The sequence below is a fragment of the Anas platyrhynchos genome, chromosome 3, assembly GCF_047663525.1.
Source record: "Anas platyrhynchos isolate ZD024472 breed Pekin duck chromosome 3, IASCAAS_PekinDuck_T2T, whole genome shotgun sequence".
Classification (NCBI taxonomy): domain Eukaryota; kingdom Metazoa; phylum Chordata; class Aves; order Anseriformes; family Anatidae; genus Anas; species Anas platyrhynchos.
The window spans coordinates 61,726,610-61,748,190 of record NC_092589.1 but is presented as its reverse complement, the minus strand read 5'-3'; the positions used below and the strand labels follow the sequence as shown (position 1 = coordinate 61,748,190).

At 40.4% G+C, this 21,581-nt stretch overlaps 1 long non-coding RNA gene across 1 annotated transcript in view; it reads left to right on the top strand.

Annotated features, from left to right (window-relative positions):
* Nucleotides 1-1,130: 1,130 nt before the first annotated feature.
* Nucleotides 1,131-21,581, top strand: part of LOC106015283 (uncharacterized) — a 43,751-nt gene continuing 23,300 nt past the window's right edge. Inside the window, exons 1-7 of the long non-coding RNA XR_011808367.1 lie at nucleotides 1,131-1,200; nucleotides 1,314-1,460; nucleotides 6,747-7,115; nucleotides 7,581-7,648; nucleotides 8,092-8,182; nucleotides 9,252-9,432; nucleotides 18,033-19,675. This is a non-coding gene — a long non-coding RNA (uncharacterized lncRNA). The remainder of the gene's footprint in view (nucleotides 1,201-1,313; nucleotides 1,461-6,746; nucleotides 7,116-7,580; nucleotides 7,649-8,091; nucleotides 8,183-9,251; nucleotides 9,433-18,032; nucleotides 19,676-21,581) is intronic.

The following is a 21,581-nucleotide window of genomic DNA, read 5'->3' as shown; positions in this document are numbered from 1 at the left end:
TTCTCCAGCTACTACAGTCAAGCGAATAACTGCATTTCATTTGGGGCCCCAAAATTCCTTTGTTTCACTCTGCCTCGCTGTACAAAGCCAAGACAAATTTCCAAAAAGTACAAAGTCGATATCATGTAGTCCACCTAAAATGGGCTTGCTTAAGACTGTTTGGCACAGAGGTGAGGAAAAGACTCCGATGGGACCAGCACCAACTTAGAAATATTCCCAAGAAACCTGATCCCTCAGAGGGATCAGATGAATCACAATTACTCATTTGCTCCTTCAGATGGTTGGAGAGGGGGACATGGGGTAATAGCCTATTAACATTAGCTCATAACATTTAAAAATTGCAACAGCCCACATGAGGGTCAGTTACAGTGGCTGCTGTGTAGGGGAGACAGAGCCAAGACCTACCCAGTTGCTCCTCTCCCAAACTTGTATCTTTGCTGACTCCTGTTGCAGTCAGACCCAAGGTATGAGCTGTCTGTGTAGGAGTGTTTCCAAGTGGTATTTCTACAAGGCACAGTGTAAGTAACACTGACACACACTCTACTAGTCTAAATCATCAGTTAGCCCTGCAAAAGGGCAAAATGAGTGGCAATGCTGGCTGGTTTTTGCCCTGTATCTCAAGGTCTGTCAGCCAGTCTTTATCTGCTTGGAAGACCTTGGGCTGAGTAGCAGTGGGGTCCACATGACCATTTCTCAGGGAGATAAATTGGCTGTCTAGATGACAATGCTTTTGGTGGCTTAAAGACAAAAGAAGCTTGCATCAGAAAATATTTATGTACTGGCAATTTGAAAAAAAAATCAGGTACCATTATGACTGAATTACCTGACTCTATCTTCACAGGAAACTCAGCTATTGCAAACCTCCATTTATAGCAAAGCAAATTAAAGTCACTAATTGTTTCATATGTGCAATGTGGGAATTGCAGTTCCATTTATAATGAAATTTTGATTACACCATAATTGTTCTGGCAGAAAAATGTCTCCATTTTCAGAGGCTTCTGCTGCTTTTTCAGACTGTGTCCATGTCTGCAGTAGTTTTTCTTTTTACATTCCTTGACTAGCATTGTGCAATCAAATTTCTTTAGGCCTTCCCAGAATTGTGATTCATATTGTCTGATTCTCAAAATCCAGACAAATCCAACAGAAACACTCTCCTTTAGGTGGAAGAGCAAACAGAAATGCAGCATTATGGAGAGCCTGGTAAATCCTGATTGTTCTGTGCAGAGTCCCAGGGGAAATATCAGCTCATGCTTTTTACTTTGTGCTGCAGACCTCTGCATTTGATGTGTCCTCAAATACTTTTGCTTTTACAGAAAGCCACAGTTCCCTTGCAGAAGGTGCTTCTGCTGCTTCCTTCTAGAGCTTGTCTAGTAATTGCCTACAAAGTGTGAACATGTCTGCACTGAACACCTGGAATGGAAAGACATCATTGGAAAGACCTTTATTAACTGGTTCCTAAGGTAATTAAATGCATAAATCATGTTCCTCGTGACTTTCTCCCTCCTGTAATGTATTTTGCTTCACACTCATCCATGAAGATCAACTGACAATGTGGTTATCGATGTAACTTTGCATGTTACAGTTGTTGAGATTTCTCCTGTCTGTTTTCATGGGTGAGACAGTGATTTAGAATTCTGAACCCTTTGTAGCTGGAATCTCATTTTCTTGTATTTCTATGTCCAGTATCTACACATCTGAGAGTTTTATAGAACCATATATCATAGCAATAGCTGGAAGTTTACCAGCTGTGCTTCCTTTTCTAACTTTCTCAGTGTCCCCTCCTGTTACAAAGGAATCCTTTAGTTATCAGGTGGTGCAAGAGGGGAGCAGCTCTACACCCCTAGTTCCATAGAAACCCCAAGGTAGCTGCACATAGCATGGTGAAAGAAGTAACACCTGCAATTAACGTCAACAGATTCGGGCATGAAGGTACTGACAACACTGTGTAATTGTGGCCCAAATCTGGGAAACTTGCTGCTGAGACTGAAGGTGTTGCTTCCATGTCATTGATACCAGGATTGAACTGTGAGGTGAATATTCACATCACTGAAGTGAGAAACATTTAATTTCCTCAAGATCAACCCTCTGTAGTCTGGAAGTGTGAGGAAGATGTGTCAGGCCACTTTCTGTTCGTACTTTTGTGAAATGAAACAGATTTCCAATATATGAGATAATTAACACCCCCAAACAAAGCTGTTTTTCCAGATGACTTCAGCCTTTCCATATTAACCACTCCACAACACGACTTGCATTTTTCTGAGTAACAGTTGTAGGCAGTGGTAGTAATACTCTTTAGCATCTAGCTAGCATTACTAATGAATTTTTATGTGACACACATTTGCATATAAAAACTACTGCATTGACGTGAAAATATGGAACCATTTTAACCTGGATAATTTAGAAGCTTTTCTTCTGCTTACATTCCATAAACATTAATGGCTAGGTAGCCTGTGGAAGATATGTTTCACTGCTCATGTTACGAGTCTCCCATGTGACACAGGCATTCGCTTCTGTATATTTGAGCACAGTACTGAAAAAGATGTGTCACTATTTTAGATCTCAGTGTTGTCAGCTGGAGAAACCAGTACTTCTAAAAGTCTGTTTATTCCTATATAAGATATGCCATCTTCTGAAAATCTCAATGCTGGGAATCTGGTGCAACCAACAATCTGTCTTTGAACTTCTTTCTTATGTTTTGCATTTTTTTACTTTTACTATGCAGGTTTTTCAGGAACCTTATAATTTTCCTCCATGCAATTCCAAAAATTATGTATTCATAAAATCTGAATTCATAGTAGAAACATCTACATGAATGTCTCAGTATTTCATACAGTTTGAGGTAGTCTAAAAAAACTCCTTTGATCAGTTATAACAAATGTCTTGGTTCAGATAATGTCAAAAATACCCATTAACAATTAACATTAGTGCTGAGGCACATCCCATAATTGATTATGTCAAATTGTATTCTTGATCAAAAATACAGAGATGTCTGAAGATACTGGAAAAAAATATGATTAACAAATTTATTGTAACCTATCATAAACCAAATTAACATGGAAAATTATTCAGATAATTCTTTAGGAATCTAAAGAGAATTCTTATTATGTTAGAATGTTATAAGTCAGACACTGCCATGAAAACCATTGAAAGAAAGAAAGGTAAAAGTAATTAAAGCATTTTCAGTAAAAGCACTTTTCATTACAGAATTCCATATGTCAGAACTGAAACTATTCACAGAAAAGAGTTGATTTTAGTAAGTCTTGGGATAAATTAATTCCAAATTGTCAAAATAACTCTTTCTGATTCTTTAAAGAAAAAGTTTTCTGTGACATAAAATTATTATTTTTTTTTTCTTGAGCAATTTTTATTAATGCACCATGAAAAAGGTTTAAATAAATCATCAGGAAAAAAAATATTTGGATTGCAGCAACCATTTTTTAATTATTATTGTGACATCACGCAGAATTTCAATTTTTTCTCTTTGTCCATTCAGCTTTGAAATCTCAAAAATTCCTGTATATCAGAAAACTGCTTTGCATTCAGCTCTTATACAAATGGCAGCATTTGAATATCTCAGCATACCGTACTGCTGGATTTAGTTAGGAGTCATAAGACAATGTCAGCATTGTGAAATATTTGCAAAATTGCAAATTGCTTATTTTGTGACATATTTTTCACCATGTCTTTTCAGACAGATATAAGTTTCTAATGTTTAATGTTTTTTTTTTTTTTTTTTTTTTTTCTTATTGACCTTATCACATTTTATAAATAGCTGTTGTATGATTTGGGGGCTTTCATTATCACCCAGTGACAGACAGCTGACCCATCAGTGTTCATTTCATGTGCAAATCCTCTAATTTTCTGTTATATATTTCCATTGTTGCTTTCATGATCTTTTTTTTAAATGCAGTTCTTTTGATGATAAATAAATTAATTCAAAACCACAAATAATTGACTGAGTTCCCTACATAAAAATGCTTAATACATTACTTTTTTGACCTGCATCCTCTCAAATGCCAAGAGGAATGTTAAAATTCATACTGTATTTAGGAGGGCAGCAAATCTGGGCTTGGGCATGTTCAAACAGATTTTTTTTTAAATAATATCGATGGAGGTAGCTTCTCAACTACTCCCTGCTAAGTTGTACATCTTTAGTTAATACTATGTTGTCATCATGGCCAAAGAGAATGTTTTTTCCAGTAACAGCTCTGAAATCAGTGCAAGGACTACATGATAAAAGCAAATCCTTAACCTTTACCCTTTATCATCTTTATCATCAAACAAACCTAAGCGTCAAAGCACCTCTACCAAGACTTCTGAGTCAAAGGCAGCTATCTGCTGTATCAGCTTCAATTTCCCAGGGGATTAGGTGGCAGGTTTTTGTTGTGAGCATGATAACAGCCTGTTCCCAAAGTGACTAAGGCTTTTGGTAGATGAGGCAATACCTGCACTGTGTGTTGAGGCAAAACACAAGTGCATTCACAGTTACAGGCCGGTAGATGCTGAGATGTAACAGCTTTGAGCTTGAGGTCCTGGCTTCTCAGGTTTTGGTTCATTCAAACTGCAGACAAAGCAATTACCCTGGATCCCATGCAGATGTATCCAATGTGACTGCAAGAAGGTGTTGTACCCTTTTCACCAGCAGCAGACAGAAAGGTCCTCCTTGTATGTTCAGGCACTGCAAGACCAGACACTAAATGCAAAAGGCTGGTGCCTCCAGACCAGTAGCACAGGGGAACTGTTGCCAGTTCTCCCATCAACAATGGAACTTTTCTCTCTTATTGTAGCTAGAGGGGGGCTTAGCCAGTTACTGCTCATGGGGCAGGCACCAAATCTGTGCAGACACCATGTCGTTTATGTCATTGTGTGGCAAGGGTCAGAGGAGATGGACATGCAGAGCCAGGAATCATTAGCATACTGATACATATCTGCCATTTATTAATTAAGTAAGACTCACATGCAAGCTTAGCAGGATGACTGAGATGACACAATACTGCACGAGAGTACTCTTAGGGCAGACTCTGACCCCCTCAGACATCTAACAAACAAAGGAACAAAGACTTCAAATCATCAGCTGTTCACCCTACCAAGAACAAAGAGTTGCCAGTGCTGCTTTGTCTCTCACTGAAAGAGCCTACCATTGCTTACAATTAACTGCATCAACCTAGCTCTTTGGCCAAGGTTTCAATTTTTTTTCATCCATAGTGGATTAAGCCTCAGACTTAATCAGAAAATGGTCAAATCTGATTGAGTTTTCTGCAGGATGTGGGCAGACTTGAATTAGAGGTATGTAGCATTTAAGCTAGAATACTTATACTCACTAAATAACCTTTCAGATCTCCCCACAGGTCATTCCCGAGCAATAGAAATGCTCTCTCTCTTCAGACAAATCATTGCCCAATCTGTCCTTAGAAGAACAACCATCTGGGATATTTTTTTGATGGACTGTAAAGGGTTTCAGGACTATCTTGAATACTCTGTGGATTTCAAACACACTGTATTCTTAACTGAATGTCTAAGAAATGGAACAGCCCCATGTAAAATGGCTGATGTTTTCAATATACTGTTTCCTAGAAAGAGGCACCACAGCAGCTTCTTCAGTTTACAAGCATCCAGTTTGTTCCCCAAAAATGTTCTGTCTTCCACATCTCCACGATTGCTGGTTTTAATACTCCCTGTCCCACTAGGTAGGAATTCAGGAAAAGACAACAAAAATACGTTGACACTTATCTTATTGGGATGAAACTGAGTGCAAGGTAAATATGCAGCTACACTGACATCTCCATGGCAGAGTTTTAAAAGGTAATAATTTAGCAGCCCAGTCAGCAGTAACACATTAATAACTGATTCCAAAGGTATGGTATCTTCACCTTTGTGGCCTTACAGTGAGCAGTAAGTACCAAGGTCCACCTCTAGCCAGCCAGCTTGCTGTAGTGGGAGAGGAGATTTTGTACCCGTACACTTAAGCTGTCTCAGATGTCTCTTTCAGATGTCTCAGGACAGATGTCTCTTTCACACAACCTTTTGTCATGGCCTTGATGTTACGTTAGACATAAGAAAATGATTTCATACTTGTAGATGCATGGGAGCTGTTAGAAGCTTAGCATACACATCTGTACACCAGTATGCAAGGCTGTCTATCCAAGATATGTGCAAACAAAGGGTTTTGACTGGAAGTTGCCATCTAACTTCTACCCCTGAATTTTGGAATTTGTATTTCTGGCCTTTGCTCAGTACTGTCTCCTCTGAGCCACAACATCAAGGGTTAAAAAGGCTTGGTATATCTCAGCTTAATGCTAAATTATTATCTAGAATACAAGGTGTCCTTAATTAAAGATTAAACCTAACTCACCAAACTTAGGAGCATGCATCCAAAACTGGAGTCAAAGAGGGTCAGGTCAATCTCATAATCCAAAGGCACTTTGCTACCCAATATAGATCCAGACATAAGGGTGAGCAGGAGCCATATGGATCACAAAAACAATAGTAAAAAATATCATCAACTGCTCAGGCTTCATCCAGAACAGTTATTTTATGTTATGCTTCATGGAATCAAAATTCTATACGTGCTTGAAATATTCTAATGTTTGGCTACTTCCTGTCATTATGCATGAAATACCATTTTGTGATGATAAATATTGAGCCATAAAGCACTGCTGAAAAATTTCTTGTTTTCAGTCTGTTCTTCTGATGTTACAACAGGGTGACTTGGGACTTATTATGCACTGCTGTTTCTTTTAATCTAGTGTACTTAGCTTCAATGTCAATTTTACACACTCTCCCTGGAGCTACATGAAAAATGAAGTCTTGATCATTGCCCAGCTTTATGGAAATCCAATGCGAGCAACTATGAGCCAAACCCTGAGAAGGTCACGTTTATAAGTAAGAGCAAATAAGGGAGCTTGGTGCGAGTGACTACCCTGTGAGCAGCAAAGACAAAACAAGATGCAGACAGACTCCACTGCTTGCTGTCTCCACGTTGCTTGCTGAACAGATGCCAACTATCACCTGCACTCCAGCACGGCCTCCCCATGCCATTGCCCAGCAAGCAATGCTCCAGGTGACAGCGGTTCTGTGACAGAAGGAGGAGTCAGGCATGTCAAGGAGCAGGGACAGTGAGTACCCTGTAACCTGGGTGCCATTCCAGCTGGAAAAAGATTCTCACCCTCTCCCACGGGTCTCTCTGTCTTTGGTCTGCTTGGGCTTTTGACAGCTGTGGGATATGGTTACCTTTTCTGAGGGGTTTTTGGTTTTTGGTTGCAAGCAAAAAAATCCACATCATTTCAGTGCTTGTGTCGTATTGAATTATTCGGGCAGGAAAGGACTTAACAGCTCTCCTTTCCTTATTTTATCTTATATCACCTGTATCACATTTCTGCTCTGTTATTGCATTTTCTTTTTTGTCTCTCTGCATCATACCTTTAAAATTCTCCCATTTTTGGAAAAGTTGCCAAAAGGTAAAAAGTGAAGTAAGGCATAGCAATTCTGCAGAAATTGATTCATTCCAAATGAAAATGCCTTTGATGTGGTATGATTTTAAAAATATATATATTTTTTAGCTATTATTATTATTCTTCCAGATCCACTATTCAGTTTCACAGGCTTGAAATACACTGATTCTTCTGTGTCCTGATTAACTTCAGAAAAGGTTTGATTTACATTTATATTTTGTTAATTTAATTTAATTTAATTTATTAGTCTTTCAGGAATATTTTGGTAACTGTCAAGTGTCCATAATTTACCACAATAAAGGACTGGTGAATGGAGAGAGGTAACATTTCCCTCTTTTAGACTAAATAACAATTGCTCATTAATATACACAATTGTGCTGAGGCAACTACTTCTGAGCCCTAGATTTAAGTGGTAGAGACCTCAGCAGTTCTCCTGTGGACAAGCTGACTTCTAGCATGACTCATATTGAGGCATTCTTATGTGCCACACTGAACTGGAAGAAAATGTTTTTTGCTAATGGATTTAAAACATAAAGCTTGTTTGCTTATATTCATAGAAACCAAAAAAGCATATTCAGTAAAAGCCTTCTTAAATAACACTTAATGTGTCCATTTCACATTGTTTTTGTGCCTTTTCTAGCCTTCTAGCCTTGCATTTGGACTAAAACAGATGTTTCTTCTGTTCTCATCTGGTAGCTTTTCTGATACTAACTGGGAAAGTGATAAAAATTGTAAGTATATAGTTTATATTTGTGAGGTGACTGACAAAAATGCTGTAAAAGATGGGGTAGTATAGGTTAGGGTTGACAGCATGTTTATAAGACGTGGCATTGTAAAAATTCTGTCATATATATATAGTTCTTTTTTTCATAAATGTTCATTCCATACATCTGCTATGTTACTACAGGCAGTAAATCTGTTTCTCCTTCCTCGTTCTTTTCTTCTGCTGTGTAAAATTTCTACAGTTCATATATAGTTTGGCAACCACAAGGATGATATTGAAAAACAGGGAGAAGTATCTGTCCATATTCAGGTATTTCTGTATGCCAGGAGACTTGGCATTTAACAGTAGACAGCTGATTTCATATTTGATGCAGATTAGTAGTGCTTCAGACCTAGCATCTCTTAACCCGTATTTGTCCATTAAGTAACACTGACTCTTTTGTAATGCAAACTAGCCGAATGATAGTTTCCCAGGCTTACAGAATTGCTCATTATGTCACCGTCATTGTCCTATTTGTGCTCTTGGCTCTGGAAGTAAAAGGACCTGCAATTCCCCTTTGTGCTAGCTGAGTCTTCTTTTAAGGGAGAGAAAAAAATAGAGGACTTTTTTTTTTTTTTGGCTTCCTTTAGTCTTTATTTTTGTTGTTGTCATTAAATAGTAGCTTCTACTTTGATGTAATAACATGGAAATGCAGCTAATTAAATCCAAAGATTGTAAAATATTCAGTACTGAAAAGGAAGCTGCCACAAAATCCATTTGCAGAGCATATCAAAAGGAAAAGAGCAAGTGTAACTTTGAGAAATTAATAAAAATTGACCAGTGGCATCTCTGAGATAAGATTCGAAAGGCTGTGGACATTCTCCAGGCCCTGATGTATTAAATAAAGTGAACCTTTTAGGTTATGACTTGGCCCTAAATGAATGGGATAATTAAAACCATACTAATATTTATTCAACATGGATTCATTTAATTTGGAATAGGACTCATTCATTCATAAGCATGCAGAAGTGAGATCTGCTGGACATGACTGTATAAACTGGGTTGGGGAGCTAAGCATTTTTGTCATTTCTTTTCAGCCACTCATATGTGCATCTTACAAACTGAGGGTGCAGGATGGATTCAGCCCAGACTCTATGGAGAAGCACTGGGCAGCTGTGAGATTTGCCTAGGCGCACACCTGCAGTTGTAGGTGGTGTGTCAAAGTGCAGGTGTCTGGAAGCACCTGGGGCATGAACCATCATCAACATCTAGATGCAGGCAGGTAGCAGTTATTTTCCCTCTCATATACACAGTGTATCTGGGGAATTAAAATGTAGATTTAAAGAAAAAAAAAACGTGGAGAAAACAGAGACACTGATGCCAGAAATGAAACTGCCACAGGAGTCTTATAATAGAGGTATAAGACTAAGCAGCCAGAAGTACCTGAGTTGCATTGGTATTTGTATGTCTATGTTTACAGTCCTCTAAAGTGTTGCTGCTTCTTTTTCTTCTTTCACTTCAGTCACATGCCTTTAAAATGTTTTGCCTGACTTGGTAGAGAAATACACTCCTCTTCTTTTCTATGCTAGATTATCAATTATGTTAAAGGCTTCTCTGCCTACTAATGAGAGAAGGAGAGGATGAGCCTTCACTGAGAACTTTTCTTTGAAGTGAAAATCTTTAGGAGAGCACTCTCTTTTCTAAGGACACTATAATCATCTTGATGGGAGGAAAAAAAAAAAAAAAAAGAGGGGGGATTCTGTCTCTCTACCTATCTTCCTCCCACTCTCTCCCTCATTTTCCCTCTCCCTCTCCTTTATGCATGTGCACACACACACATACACACACATACACAATGAGCTTTGGAAATAGCAGCCTACATTGCATGCATTTTCTGAACTGCATGCTTACATTCACCCAGGTATAGCTATTTCTTCCAAATGGCCCATACCTGTAATACATGCACAACAATCACATACCGTACTTCAAGGACTTTAGTTTTATTCTTTTTAGTTCACTTTTATGGTTTTGACCTTTATTTTCTGCACACATCCTGTCCCATCCTTTGTAAATTAATTTTATAGACACAAATATTTGCTCTAAAGGAATTTGGAATTATAAACACTTACACTCAAGGAGACTTTCTTTTAAACATGAATGCTTTGCTACGGAAATACTTGTATTCTCCTACACTTAGGGAATAAAATCTGCATCTTGTCTGACCGCATCCAGTGAGGCAGCACAGCTTGAGTTATAATTATGCGCCATAATTCCCTGTGATAGAAGTATACTGACAATAATCAATTCAAATGCATTCAGAAAAATACATTTAAAGTAAATGCATATTGCTGGAGGATGCTCAGCAAGAAGGAGAAAAGACAAACAAACAAACAACAACAACAACAAAAACACCAAACCCCAGTAGCCTAGTTATTTTTTGGGAATAGCTCTCTCTGCCCTTATGCTGATATATTCTTTGGGAACAATTTAACACAGTTCCTAGAATTAGCAAACATTTCGTAATCACCTTCTTGGGAAAGAAATCTCTCCGTAACACTCAGGTTGATTTTGCAGGCATCAGAGTGTAAACAGCTCATGTTCAGCACAAGGCAGGTTGTTGGGGGGGGGGGGGGCTCTAAAGCATAACCTGGAGACGTCAGCCTCAATTCCCTGCAGTGGACTACATTATTCTTCTTCCAGAAGGACAAATGAAATCCTGATCTCACTGAAGCCTGGGGGTGTTTTGACAGTGCCTTGCCCAGCATTCAGTTAGGGGGGATGGGGCTTCATTTCCATTGCAGGGGGGAGTGGTGAGGTGTGTGGCGACAGTCAGGTGCTTCAGCCCTTCCCTGGGCCACCCGTCTTGTGCCTGCTGTAGCAAAGCCCCTCTGGCCACTCTTGTTCTGCTCAGTCACACCCCCAGGCAGTGATGTCTACAGGCGAAATGTGTTCTTTTAAAGTAAGATTAACTGCCTGTGATAGTCAGGAGAGATTTCAGTATGGTTTTTAACCCTTTCAGTGTCCAAACTGAAACAAACTCCATGGAAGCCTGTCCTGCGTGCAGGGTGCTGCCACTGCTGCTTGCCAGCATCTTTGCTATTGAGCTGGCGTGCAGAGAGGTGTGCACAGTGATGACTGAGTGTCCATCTGATCTATTGTAATAGTTGATCATTATTCTGTCAAGTGTCTTGTGAGAGGAGAGAGCAGCAGAAAGAGCCCTGGAAAACTTGTTCTTGTAAAAATATCTTTGAGCTCAATGTTCAGTAATCCCATAGCTGCAAGAAGGACCAAAGTTTATAAGTTTTATTTTATTTGATTATAGAATGGTCTGAGTGAAAGAAATACCTAGAAAATAAATTGAGTGAAAACTTTACTTCTGATACTATTTGCCCAGTGTCTGAGACCTTAAAAAGAAGTGGTGACTAAAAAACCCACCACTTTTAATTTAAAGGTAATTGATTCCATTTCTTTTCCTTCTGTGCAAACCTGAATTTGATGAGAAAGGGTTTGCACAGTTACAAAACAAACAAAACAAACCAAAACAAACAAACAAAAAAGCTGATTATAGTTCATTTCCTGGACCCCATGGATCCCTGCACCTCATCCTGTTAGTAAGCACCCCCAATAAATTCATTAGTTTTCAACTTGAACCAAAGAAGGCTTTTATGATATTTTATGCTAAAACATGTTTACCTGAAATAATTGCTCAGAAGGGATCTATGGGATTTAGACCATGATATCTGAAGGATTTAGACTATGATAGTGCTCCATGTCTCTAAAAACAGAACAAGGAACTTATGACCAAATGGCACTGTGGTAATCTGATTGGACCAAGCTCTCATGTCATGTATAATGTCATGCATAATCATATAGCTTATTGACTTCCTGTAGACTTTCTTGTACACTCGTTATGGTACTGTTCCACAATCACTGAAATTCTTGGAATGAAAACATGAAGAGAATTATACAAAATTAAGTAATGCTTTTGAGCCTATGTCTTTCATACACCTAAAGCTAGCTAGTTAATAGGGTGATTTGTTTGTTGCTGGAAAGGTGAGGGGAAAAGCATTTGTAAGACTAACTGCTCATGCAAGGATAAACTAGATTAATGGTTTACAAAATGTTCTGAGGAAAGTAACTCTTTTACTTGCAGGGTTTTATGTAGGCATGTGAGAGGTCTGTTTGCAGTACTGCAGGGTTGGCATTCAGTGCTTATGTAGATTTATACCTGCAAACCAACCCAGTAGTGATTTGGTGTCATCAGATTAAATTTGGAACAGGTTTCTTTGCTCTTTCCAAGAGAGATAATTTTTGAGAAGCCCTCCCGGGAAAGGCTAGACTTGTTCCTTCTTTAACCTCCACACCTTTTAAATCATACGCTTTCTATAAAGATATTTAAAGGGTATTGGTCAAAGTATGAGATTCTTAAATTCTAGGTTATTTGTCTCTATCTAGTACAGAGATCTTGTGTGGCCTAGAGCTCATTATCTAACTTGTTATGTTCCTCAGATTCATTTACTCTGAAATTCTAAATTTGTCTGTCTCCCAAGTGGGTAGCTAAGTATTAAAACTTTTCACTCTATGACAGGATATGTTGTATGGACAAGAGTGGGCTGAGAGCTTCAGTTCATCAGTCCTCAGAGATGCCAAGCAGCCACATCTTCCAGTGACTGAGGAGGTATTGGAGAGAACTGAACATCTCCTGGGATAGCCTGGAGAATCAAATCAAAGCAAAAATGCAGCAGAGTCAGCATAGATACACATCCATACCTACATATATATGTACGTCTACACACCCATATCAGCCAAGTAGTCTGATAAACTAGCTAACATTCTGTAAGAATTGTTTTTGTTATGAGTATAAAATAGCTTCATAAATCAGACATTTCCCTTCATTGCAATCCCAGTCATTGCCAGCAAACATATTCCCTTAAGCGCAGTAGAAGCTAAGAGCAGCCGGCACTTTCCCTGACCCCTGTTTCCAGGATTGCTTTCCTGTGAGTTCTTGCTATAAGAAGCTCTGTTCTTCCATCCCAGATGAAGGTGACTGGGCTTATCTTACCATTTGTTTTCTTCTAGTCTCTGGTGCAACAGCTTTCAATAGGTACAAGGAAGCCTCTGAGACCACGTTCCTTGGCTTTGGCCATGGTTTGCCATGTGGCCAACTGCCTTGGGCAACAGCTTCTAGAAATTCCCATTCTCTCTTGCTACAAAGGGTTTTAATTGTCTCCTGCTCAGTCATAAGTGTGTCTTGCACATGTGGCAGTTTGACTATAGTCTCCAGTTGTATGCCAATTAAATTCTCTTTAGGTGGGAACAGCCTGTGCACAAGCCATAGACATATTCAAGCTGGTTTGATAAAGATATTTAGACCCTATACAGAGAATTTTATGTAATTATCTTAGAAATGTTTCTGTTCAGTTACATTTAAATATACCATGATGGGATGCCTTCTAAAGTAATTGTTTCCTGCATGCTGTTTGCAAGCTAAGCATCAAGGGATAAGTTATAAGTAGCAATAAATAAATAAATAAACAAAGAAAGAAAGAAAAGTTTGGGATAGGAAGCCCAGCAGTCTCTCAGACTGTGCTACCTGTGCAGAAAGACAGTGGCCACAGCTTAATTGTTGCTTGAGCACCCAATGAAGATGAGCACCAAAAAGATATTCACAGCTTTTTCTCAGTAATCCTTTTGAAAAGAGGAGTAAAAGAGGAGCAATGGTTGTTAAAGGGAAACCAGACAACACTGTAGGATCAGCCCTTGAATAAATATGGTCTGGAGTTCATTAAACTCCACACACCTCTGCAAAGGCTTCCCCTAGTAACTAAAGGAAGAACATGTTCCCCATTACTTTTCCTACTAGAATAATTACAGTATGTTAAGGCACAGCAAGGCAGGTCACAGCAAAGCCCGTTTGGAGTTTGCATTTCAACTGCATATTATGCACTTGCATTGTAATATATTCATACTGACAGCATCATTAGGGTGAATTAATCTAAATTATGTCTAGACTCATATTTACAACAACAAGCCTGGTGGCTGACTGCTCAGAGGAATTAACCATGAAAATCCCAGACATAAACCTTACAAATAAATGACTAAACCGGTAAACAGAAGAATAAATGAGTTTAGGCCATGATTCAGGAACAATACCAAAACCTTCTCCACAGAATTTTATTAGTTTATGTGTTCTTTTACCAGTTTACCGACTTTAATTGCCATCACCTCTGCTAGAGAGACATAACCCTTCTGTAATGTTGTCACAGGCTCAGTAGCCAGCATGAGAGTGCAGGGAAGTCACAGCAAGTTATAGGAAACATTGCATGATTGCTACTTATGTGCAGTTAAAGTGCCCAGATATACCCACACTTTGAAAGATTTTCATGAATCTCCTATGGCTATTTTAAGTCAGGTGTGTCAGGAAACTCAGTTATCATTTCAATATTAGTAAAGGTAAAGTCATATATTAACATTGTTCCACCACTATTGGTAATGTGGGGAGAAGGAAGCTTGCAGTTCCTGCTGTTATTATTTATTGTTTGTAAGAGCAAAGGGTTTAGGAGCAACACTGATTACTTTTAGCAATCCCCACCAAAGATAATCATTTATTACCCAGATGCAATGAATCCACAACACTGCCAGTGCAGCATGTAATTTATTGTAATTTTATAGACTGAGTATACACACTACTTCACCCTAAACTCACTGCGGGGTAGAAGCTTGCATAGACAACATATGAGAGATTTGCTATTTTGCCATTACTGGAGCTGTGGCTCTCAGGAGAGCCCTTGGGGCAGCCAGGCATGCAGGGGACACCCAATCCAAAGATGTGTGGCCGAGGAATCCCCGTGTCACCAGAAAGGATCATGATGCTGTGTCACAATGGCATTCCTGAGCAGCGGCATGAGGACAGCATGTTCCCAGCTCCTGGGAAAATGAAACACTTACTTCCCTAGCATGGGGTTCGTTACAGCCTGTTTGGTTTTAAGATCTTGATCTGTCTGCAGTAATGCAACCCTCGTGCGTGCTGTTCAGGAGGATGGGGGAGGGAGAGAGGAAAGTAGGCTGAGTGCATGCAGGGCACGCTTAGATGCTGGACAAGAGAAATGTGAGACCTGAGACTGCTTTGGCACCGGAGCTCTCCATGCTGGAGAGCGCTGGTGATTTTTATGCTTGACGAGACCCACAACAGTAAATTCAATAACTCAACATGCCTAATTTCTCTGTGGGGAAGCAGGAAGCATTAGCATGGGCACAGCCTTCAGTAACACGTCCAAACAGCTTCTAGCCTGGAGAAGGCTTTCACTCGTCTGAGTCAGAGCGCAGGCAGAGCTACCATCTGTGCAGATGTGCCTGTAGATAAAGCAGGTGGGACCAGTGCAGCACAAGTATTGTACATGTCTTACAGAAACAGGGCTGAGGTAAGAATGATGGCAGCACAGAAAGGTCAAATTCGCTTCTTAAGGTTGCTCAAGAGGCCTGAGCCAAACCTTCCTGAATCCTGGGTGAGTAAATACAAGTGCCTTCCTGAGGAATGGCCTGGACTTGCTCCCTGAAGGCAGAGTTTACCTGCAGGAGCACTATTGCTTTTACCTTTAATAAATGCTTAGTGAAATGCTCTGTCAAAAGTTGTTTAGAAAGCAGAAATGGAGATGTGAGCTTACCTCTGTGTATGGCATTAGTTAACCACTGCCAGAAGCTGGCATGCGTTTCTGGTCCTCACTCCTAAAGAGAGGCTGAGGAAATACTACAGACATTTCAAAGGGGAGCCAGAAAGCTCTCCTGTGGGCTGCCAAGGAAAGCATAGTGGTGGAAGCAAAAGGACCGTAATTTATTCACTTTAAAAAAAAAAAAAAAAAAAAGCCCAAGGTGATTCACATGTTTTGTACAAGTGATAGCATACAGGATGGACATCTGGGAGTAGAGAGCTTTTAAACTTCTACTGATAAAGGCATGACAAGATCCAATTGCTGATAAATGTCCTTCAGTGGGAGACTCCAAATCACAGGCTGAAATCAGTCCTGAGGAGCTCACATGTTCGCCTTTGGGCTATGAAAGAATTCCTTCTTTCTCCCTTCTAGATATATTTTGGTTACTTCCCCTACTCACCTAGTACTTTCTGAAGTATCAGATATTGGCAACCACCTGGAAACAAGACAGTGGTGGCATCAGACCACTGATGGAAGGCAGTACATAGTACTGGTGTTCTGCTTTGTATATCTTCCCCTCAAGATCAGGGTGATGCTAACAGACAGATTTGAGGTTGGAAAAGCATTTTATTCTAGGATAGATTGCTAAGAAACTTGAGGGGTATTGCCTTTAGCTTCAGCAAAAGGTGAAGGTTGCAGGCTCAAATTCCTTTGTCCCAGGGCCTTCAGGGTGCAAATACTTCTCTTTACACCCAGTGCATGGCTTTTTCTCCCAAGAACAGAGACATTTAGTATAACTGTAGTCTTTGGGACATGCAGGAATTCAAACAATTCTCTTGGGCCAATAAAAGGACATCACTACCTGAGTTAAACATTTTTAAAAAAGCCCCAGAAAGTTCATCCCAGCCACTGCTCTGTCCTAGTAGTGCCTGAACTGCTCATGGAAGTCCCCCAGACTGGCAGCGACAAGTAGCTTGAGGCTTGCCTCATTTCTCTTCCCCATCAGGATCAGTAAAATGTATTTTTTTCTGTTTGTCTCCCCTTAACAACCTAATGTAGCAGGTTTTCTTGGAAGCTCCAAACTGAGCATACTAGATTCAAAATGCAATGGCAGCTTTCAAAACATAGCTGGTGAAAAAGAAGGCCTTTATGTATCTGGCAAAGGGAGAAAATGCCTAACTGAGTTATGGTCTGTTTACACAGGTATATTCACCTTTTTTTTTTTTTTTTTTTTTCCTTCACGGAATTTAAACCCCACATTTCCAGGGAAAAATCCTTGCTTTTGACATTCCCTTGAGCACTCTAGATACCAACACTTTTTACAAGCATGTAAACACAAACAGCAGTCATGGTTTTGAAGAAAACTGTAATGCCCACTCAATGTATTGGAAGGAAGGGTATACAGATATGTTCTTTCTCATGTAAATTAAGGCCTGGGAATACTGAGTGAAAGTACTGAGATACCTGCCTTCAAGGAGAAGTAAAATAATGGAGTTTTAACCCCTTTCTTAGCAGTGTCCCAACAGCTTGTCTACCCTCCTCTTTTATCCCCTGTGGCATACAATGCTCCTCTGCACTGTATGAGGAGTCCACCCAGGACCAACAATTCTGCATCAGGAGACTTGAAACAAACAAACAAACAAACAAACAAAAACAAACACAAACAAACAAACAAAAAAACTAGCTTCTGCATGTTAGTCCTTTGGTGAACCTGAAATTTCTAGCCAGATAAAAGAGAAACAAGCCAAAGAAGAAAACTACAACTATTTTCAGTATATAGTTACTTTTGTAAACTGCCCATGAGAAACACACGGGCTTTTATAAAACTTTTTGTCATAAATTAAGTTATTCTATGAGCAGCAGCAAAAAATAAAAAATAATAATAAAAAAAATATTTGCTGTGAAACAAGATTTATTGCCATAGTTCTTTCATCTACTTTTTAAGCATTTTATTTACACACCTTGGTGAGGAGTCTGTATATGTAGCTCTTTTTCCTCTTAGCTTTTCGAACTACTTGTTGATTTGAATCAAATTCGATATAAGAATAAAACACTGCTGGAACATTATTCTGAAGGGGAGTTGTAAGGGGAAAAAGTGTAGGGGAATCGTCAGAGGGAGCAAAACATCCTAATACTGGTCTGTTAAATCAACCAATAGACAGAACCCTGTAAGAAACCTGATTTCATGCTTTGTACTCATTGCTTGTATCTGTCTCTTTCTTTCTGCAGATTATATCCACAGATTCTCAAGGTCTAAGCTTCACTTATAAATCCATCCAATAGCTGTCTGTTCTTGTGACCCTTGCAGGAACTTTGAAGGAACAATATATTTGAGAGTTGTCAAAGTTGTTTCAAATCAGTCAGCAAGTTCTGTGCCTGCTGAAGAGGAAAATATACGCAGGGTGCAGTCCCAACAGAAATGGGAAAGCTTGTCAGCCCTGTAGCTGCAAATACACACCAGCCGATACCAGCCAGAGCTAAGGAAATGAGAAGGGCTCAAGCTACTTTACCCACTACAACATATCCCCCTTAAAACAGCAGGTTGAATCGCAGGCTAGTAGAAACTAGTTTATTGTTTTTAAATGCTTCAATTGCTGCTGTGATTCATCAATAGAAGAGCGGGCTACAGCATGCAGGGAGGTTTGTTTGGCCAGCTGTGAGCCTGAGCAAGTCCAGACTCATGTAACCAGTCATCACTTTCTCACTGTTAATATACCCATGCAGAGCTCTCTGTTGTTGTTCTTGGGAAGAGTGGATGAGGACGGAGAGAACATGTGGATGAAATATAGTTCCAGGACAGCAAGCGTCATTTGATCAGCATGCGAAGAGGCATGGGAGAGGAACATTTGCTATATGCTATCTTATACAGAGATCACTGTATCCTGATTGTTTGGATATTACAGACATATTTAAGAGGTTGCAAAGTGATAATTAACTTTCATGTCCAACACTCCAGGGCTAAAATCTTGTTTCTGAGCTTATTCATTAATGATGGTCAATAAGCAACCATTAAAAAGGCACATTTATTCTTTTTATCCAGTTTTTCTGTCTTTATGTATTTCAGAAACTTTTACAAATATAAATCACATTTTTGTAGGCAAAGTAATAAATCATATTAATTTTACTTTTACAAAATCATGTTTGTTATCTGTTTCTGTGGTGTAAATATAACCCATCCTAGAATGTAGTAGAAATGCATTTTAAACAGTTACACAGCTGATGTAAGGGTCTCTGATTCTGTTTTCCATTATTGGAAAGCTGCTACTGTACAAGCTATCGCTTCAGTGATAACCATTTGGTGGGTAATTGCACAACTTGTATTAGCTCAGTGCCACATGTCAGCTAAGGCATGAAGCATTTGCTCAGGAGTAGCTGTATGTCTGATTGCAATGTGCGATTAGACTTCTACTGAGGAAATTTCTGCAGGCCCTATTAGTATTTCCAAAGTCCTTTCTACACAGCTAAGGCATGGAAAAAGAGCCTTTAACCGAGTATAATTTTCTCATATCCTCTCATCCAGGTCCCTTCACACTTTCTGAGCTATGTAATGATAATCTAGATATCTGAATGTTGGTCAGGAACATCTGCATGTTTTCATCATCCAGATTATATATCACTGCAAGTGCACACATGAAGCACAGATAATCTCTGCATGCACAGTAGTTGCATATATGCTGGCATGCTGGATTTACTGCTTAGGTCTGACTCATAGTAGAGCAAGTACACAGAGTAAGTGCGCAAACACAGCAGATGGATGTGACCCTGTGCAGATGCTCTGTGATGCTTGCATTTCTGTCTGGGAAATCCCTGACCTCAGTGCAGATCCTCAGTGCGCAGCAACAGATGAGGATTGGGACCAAGGACAAAGCCGGGTGAGTGCATGTGGCAGTTCTACAGTGATTAACTCAATGTAAATTAACTCAATTTAACATTTAAATCTCTTTTCACTGCCGGGGTATTACTTTTGGAACAATGCATCCACGTTTTTGCAGCCACCCCACAGCTCCCCATGATGCTGAATTACCGGCATGTTTGACAGCCATGACACCTTCTCTGACATCTAAACGAATAGCCATTTTCTTCACTTCCTGACCAGCAGCTTGACAAGCAGTGTAGCCAGAAGATGAAAAAGCAGTGTTTTTTATGAGGAAAGGACAGACAACTATAATAAAACCTGCCCCTTTTTTCAGATCATGAGTCTCTCCGGTAGACTCAGCTAATATTGTTGCAACACTGAAAAGCTGGAGCTTGCTAAAAGTGAAGAACAGTGCTGGCTGTGGGCAATGTGGGAAGTTCTGGGGCTGGCAGGTGGGGTGCCCAAGCTGTTACACCTGGTGGTGAGGCACAGCTGTGGGATGGAGATGGAGAAGTGGCAGGGGGAAGCAAAGAGAGACCCCTATGGAAATATCAGCCCGAAGCCATGACCCCGGGTCAGGGTCTGTTTTGGGAGAGTGTGGCATGTGGCATGGTAGGGCTAATGCCACTGCCACCAGCAGAAAACACTCTTTGTTGGGCCCTGATGGTTTATCCTAGGTGGCTGCAGCCCCACTTTAGTCTCCAGGATTTAATCACTTGATAGCTTGTTGTTTTATCCCTGTCTTTGGTCATGATTTTAGCTAGCATTCAACCATTTCAGCTATCGAAACCAAGCATTTGCATTGAAACCAAACATTTGTTTAGCAACAGCTAAAGGCCTGTCAGCATTCCTGCCTTGCTGCAGGGCTGTGGAGGGTCATCAGGCACTGCCGGTGGGCAGCATCATGCACCCAGGACACTGAAGTGAAACCCAGCATGTGTCTGGCTTTTTCAGGCCCCCTCCTGGAGGCTGGTCAGGGGACAGGGCAGTTGTGGGGACAGGAGGCACTATGGGGACAGGTGGTGTGCAGGGGCAGTGGTAAGGGAGAGCAGAGGTGTCTAGAGATGGCTCCTTGCAGTCATTTTGGGAACTGGGTGTCACCTCCACAGCCTGGCCAATCTCATCAGGTAAATTCACTACTGCTGGGATCTGGGGGAAGACAGCAGCAAGTGACAGTTGAGGGGCTGAGCTCCTGCACCCCAGCTGCTCTGTCTGGGCCATGGCAGACCTGGCCCTGGCTTCTCTACTGGCACGTTGTGGACACGGCATGTCCAAAGGACTACCTTGTGTGCAGAGGCACGTGGTCCCATCTACAAAGATGGAGCACAGCCCTAATCTTCTTTCTTATCAGGTCAGCTGAACCAGACCAGCAAAATTATTTATGGAACAGGCAGCTGTATCTTACGAATGTCTTTAAGCAGAGTTCCTTCTTCAACAAGGACATTTACATTCAAATTTGGTCTCCACAACAAAAGCGGACATATTTATATTAGTAATGAGCACTCCCAGATTCTGGTGAACTCATCAAAACTTGACCAAAGGCACCATTGCTGGGGAGAGGCAGCTAGTAAAAAAAAGGCCTAGCATCAGCATCAGGCCGGTGTTCAGGTTGCCTGTGCAGGCACGGCTGCTGTGGGCAGGCACATTGGCCTGCAGCCCTCAGCAAGGCTTAATGCTGTGTAGCACCACATCCCTCAGTATGGTGGAAGCTGCCATCAGGGATGCTGGGCATGGCAAAAACAGGGTTCCAGTGTGTGTAGCAAGCTGTTTTTCTGTCCTGCTGAATGCTTTTTCCCTGACCTCCCTGCCCCTAGATGCACAAGCTGTCCTGGTTCTGCACACCCCCTGCATACCAGGTGTGGAGGAAGTCACACTGTTTTTCTACTTTAAACCCACTCGCAGCTGTTTGTTTTCCCCACTGA